We start from the raw sequence: 5,181 nt of genomic DNA on the forward strand, positions 1-5,181 counted from the left end.
GTCACCACGTGGTTAAATTTTTGATAATCCACTGTTATTCTCCAAGATCCATCTGTTTTTTTGCACAGGTCAATAGTAGGCAAGTTGAATAGGGAAGTGGTAGGAGTCACCACCCCTGCATCCTTCAAGTCCTTGGTGATGGCAGTAATCTCTGCAATCCCTCCAGGTATGCTGTGTTACTTTTGGTTTACTATTTTCCTAGGTAGGGGCAGTTTTAATGGCTTCCGTTTGGTTTCTCCTAACATAATAGCTCTTACTCCATTTGTTAGGGATTCAATGTGGGAGTTCTGCCAGTTGCTGAGTATATCTATTCCAATTATGTATTCTGGAATTGGGGAAATCACTACAGGATGAGTTCAGGGATCCACTGGACCTACTGTGAGATGGACATGAGCTAAGGCTCCATTAATAACCTGACCTCCATATGCACCCTCTCTGAATGGTGGGCCACAGTGATGTTTTGGATCTTTCGGAATTAATGTCAGCTCAGAGCAGTATCCAGTAATCCCCAAAAAGTCTGATTATTTCCTTTCCCAATGAAAAGACACTCTTGTAAAAGGCTTTAAATCTCTTTGGGGAAGGTTGGGAGAAAGGAAAATGCTATAAATTTTTAGCAGTGTAGTGGGGTCTTTCCTCAAGGGGAGCTGGCCTCCCCTTCATTCAAGGGGTTGTGGGTCTGTAAACTGGCTCAAGTCTGGGAATTGACTGAGGAGCTGTGACTCTCTATTCTGGCAACTCGAGTTAGATTGCTGTTCATTTGACCTAGAATCCTTTTGGTTGTACAGATCAAGCAAATATTTAGTAGATTTCCTATCTATTTCACTCCTAGGGACACCATGATTAAGTAGCCATTGCCATAAAAAAAAAAATTTGTAAGTCCATATAAATTCAGACTATTCTAATTACTGCTTGACTCCGCTGTCTATTGTGGTAACCATGCCTACTTTGTCAACTGAGTGCCTCTACTTGGCCACAACCACCATGGGGTCCAATCAGCCCCATTGTAGTTAGATGTCTTAATTCAGTTAGGGCCGTTCCCACTGTCTACTTACATAAAATAACAATCACAGCAGTCTTCAAGGATGCTGGGGGTCCTTTCACATGTTTGTTCCCCACGGTTGTGGTAAAAGGTGTGTCCTTCAAGCACTCCATGTGAGAGCCTATGGACCTAACCAGATAAATCTATTCTAACATGCCAATTTCCCCAAGCCTGAATACCTTCTTCTACAGTATACCAAAGCAAGTCTAGTACTTCAACTTGATTTAGTGTAGGCCACTCTATAATCCATGCTTCAGTGACTCAACCAAACAAACTGTTAGATCCTTCCCTAACCTCTTGAGTGGAAACATTGAATGAAGAGTCTGTGCTCAGTGAGCCCATATCAATAAACTTAGGCTGATCTATCTTTATGTTCCTTGCACCATTATCCCACACCCTTAATAGCCATCCCTACACATATTCCCAAGTTTCTGTTTGTACATATTAGAAAAGTCAAGCAGTTCTTTTGGGATGTAGCATATCTCCTCCTGGATCATACTTTGTACTTCACCTTTCGGGACCCGCTGGAACTTAAGTCTAGTTATAGGTCTAGAAGCCAAAATGGATGGTGGGATGTGTTTTGAGGACATTCAGCATTGTCTTGTAAGGCAGCTGCCTCAGGCAATGATTCAGACAAAGGCTCTTCAGACACAGCTGGGTTAATCTCACTAGATGGGGGTGCAGGGGCTAACGGTTTTACTGGGGAAGGTGGCTTAGGCTACAAAGATGGAGTCATCTCTTCAGATGGGAGTGAGAGGGCTGGTTCTGTTGGAAGGAATGATTCAATGGAATTTAGGGGCTCAGTGTCCCCCACTTCCTGATTATCTGTCCATATGTCCCCATCCCAAGTTTCAGGATCCTATTTCTTCCCAATCAATGCCCTCACTTTAAGTTCAAGATTGCACTCAAGATTGCAAATGGAGTTGACATTATAATTCAGCCACTCTTATGATAAGACTCTGGGTTTGGTTTTTGGCAATATCAGCTCTGTTACTACAAGAAATAAGGCTTCCTTTCAAGGCACAAGTAGAAACTTCAAGGTCATTTATGTGGCAGTTGAGGTCTGACTCTGAAGCCCTGAGTTCATCTCTTTCTTTAACCTCTTTGTCTGGCAAAAGTAGGACCAACCAACCAGTTTCCTTATACTTCTCACTCTGCCAAAATTGTAGAAAGGTAGCAAACATGTGATCACCCACAGCCTCGCCTACCGCTAATTCCTGATCTATGAAAAAAAAAAACTACGAGTGGTGATATTTTGCATATTTCTATTACCACCTCACTGCCATGGATTAGCAGTGCTCTTTTTACTGCTAGGAGCAGAGTTATCAACACAATTCAACCCCTGACAAACTCCTACATTGAGTCTCTCCCTGGGGATAAAGCAATCATAATGAGAAAGGCCAAATGGAAAACTCTGATACTGCCCCTCATTCCCAGATAAAGTAGTAAATCACAAATAGTTGCCAATGGAGATTAGGCCACCATTGAAGCCTGAATGAACTTAAACATAACAACTATCACGAAGACGGCATGTTGTTATGTGCCGTCGAGTTGGTTCTGAGTTATGGCAACCAGATGTACAACAGAACGAAATAGTGCCTGGTCCTGCGCCATCCTCACTGTCTTTGCTGTGCTCAAGCCCGTTATTGCAGCCACCGTGTCAATCCATTTCATTGAGGTCTTCCTCTTTTTCACTGACCCTCTAATTTACCAAGCATGATGTCCTTCTCCAGGGACTGGTTCCTCCTGATAGCATGTCCAAATTATGTGAGGTGAAGTCTCAACATCCTTGCCTCTAATGAGCATTCTGGCTGTAGTTCTTCCAAGACAGATTTGTTGGCTCTTTTGGCGGTCCGTTATATATTCAATATTCTTTGCCAACAGCATAATTCAAAGGCATCAATTCTTCTTTGGTCTACCTCACTCATTGTCTGGCTTTCATATGCATAACAAAAATCCTGACAACTGGACTAATAAGCAGTATCACGATAAACAGAAAGTATTGAAGTTGTAAAAAATTTCATTTTACTTGGACCCACAATCAATGCCCATGGAAGCAGCAGTCAACAAATCAAAAGGTGCATTGCATTGGGCAAATCTGCTGCAAAGACCTCTTTAAAGTGTTAAAAAGCAAAGATGTCACTTTAAGGACTAAGGCACGCCTGACCCAAGGCCTGGTGCTTTCAATCGCCTCATATGCATGTGAAGATGGCATAGGACCAGGGAATGTTTCATTCTGTTATATGTAAAGTCATTGTGAGTGATTTTGGACTTCTACTTCCAGAACTATGAGAGAATAAACCTGTTATTTTCAGGCCTTCAACCCTGTTTGTTCAGGTTCAAACCCCTGCTGGGAATTTGCATTCCTACCCCAGATATACTGAATCAGAATCTACAGTTTAACAAGATCCCCAGGTGATCCTTATGTATATTAAATTTTGAGAACCACTGCTCTACTAGTGGTTCTCAGAACTGGTCCCTAACCAGCAGCATTAGCATTGTCCGGGAACTTGTTAGAAATGCAAATTTTCAGCAGGGGTTTGGAACACAAATGAATCGGTTCAAAAATAACTTTTTTTAAGCCACTTGGTTTGTGGTCACTTGTTACAGCAGCACAGGACACTCATACACTAGGGTTTCAATAGACGTGTAGTGGTTTGGTTTCAGTAGGTGTGATGGGTTTTAAACATCAACCTTTGGTCTCCTGGGCAGCAGTTTCTCTGGGCACCTCTGGGCAGTGATTTGTGGCTTATGCACTTGACTTTGGAAGGGCCAGAGCTGGTTTGCTTCCAGGTGCCCATGCACTGCTCCAATCTCCTTCTGGGAACCACTTCCTTTTTTTTCTGATAGAATACGCATAACATAAAATTCACCATTTTAACCATTTTAAAGTGAACAATTCAGTGGCATTCAGTACATTCACAGAGTTGTGCCATCAACACTATCTAGTTCCAGAACATTCTCATCACTCCAAAAGGAAACCTCATACCCATTAACTACCACAAATCTCCCTCCCTCCCGCAGCCCTGGCAATCACTAATCTACTTTCTATGTGGATTTGCCTGTTCTGGACATTCATATAAACGGAATCACACACTATGTGACCTTTCGTGTCTGGCTTTTTTCACTCAGCATAACGTTTTTTCAAAGTTCATCTGCCTTGTAACATGTATCGGTGCTTTATTTGTTTTTATAGCTGAGTAATATTCCATTAAAACCCTGGTGGCACAGTGGTTAAGAGTTATAGCTGCTAACCAAAAGGTTGGCAGTTCGAATCTACCAGCTGCTCCTTGGAAACCCTATGGGACAGTTCTACTCTGTCCCATAGGGTCACTATGAGTTGGAATCAACTCATTGGCCACAGGTTCAGTTGTTAATATTCCATTGTTGATGGGCACTTGGGTTGTTTCCACCTTTTGGCTATTGTATGTTATGCTGCAGTGAACGCTGGTGTACAAGTTTTTGTGTGGACAGAGGTTCTCATTTCTCCTGGGTATATGCCTAAGAGTGAAATTGTTGGGGGCAGTGGTGGTTCAGTGGTAGAGTTCTCACCTGCCATGGGGGAGACCTGGGTTCAATTCCCAGCCAATGCACCTCATGGGCAGTCACCAGGTGTCTGTCAACGGAGGCTTGTTTGTTGCTAGGATGCTGAACAGGTTTCCGTGGAGCTTCTGGACTAAGATAGACTAGGAAGAAAGGCCTAGTGAATCTGCAGTTATTAGAAAGCACTGCTGCTGTAGCACTGTGGATGTATAGGTTTCAAAGCAAGGATGGAAGCAGGGAGACCAGGTGGGGGCTGTGCTAGGGTGGGGATTCCATGAGACATACAGCCCAGGAGACATGTGGATGGTTTAAATGTGCCAGGCACAGGAAAGATCTTGGCAGATTCTGTCTGTATTTCCTTTAACATTTTTGAGCATTTTTACTCTGCACTAGGCAAACACCTTCCTAACTGGAAAGATGCCTTTAAAATAATGTAATCCCTGGGTGCTCTGGATATGGGGGCATTGGCGGGTCAATGGTAAGTAGAATCCTCACCTTCCATGCAGGAGACCTGGGTTTGATTCCCGGCCAACGTATTTCATGTGCAGCTACCACCCATCTGTCAGTGGAGGCTCACATGTTGCTAGGATGCCAGACTG

The 5,181-nt window shown here is 43.2% G+C and overlaps 1 non-coding gene across 1 annotated transcript; it reads left to right on the plus strand.

The window, feature by feature from the left end:
* Nucleotides 1-4,561: 4,561 nt before the first annotated feature.
* TRNAG-GCC (transfer RNA glycine (anticodon GCC)) lies at nucleotides 4,562-4,632 on the plus strand. Its single transcript has one exon. It is a non-coding gene; the product is annotated as a tRNA-Gly (tRNA).
* The last annotated feature ends 549 nt before the right edge of the window (nucleotides 4,633-5,181 follow it).

Source organism: Loxodonta africana, chromosome 3, assembly GCF_030014295.1.
Source record: "Loxodonta africana isolate mLoxAfr1 chromosome 3, mLoxAfr1.hap2, whole genome shotgun sequence".
NCBI lineage: Eukaryota > Metazoa > Chordata > Mammalia > Proboscidea > Elephantidae > Loxodonta > Loxodonta africana.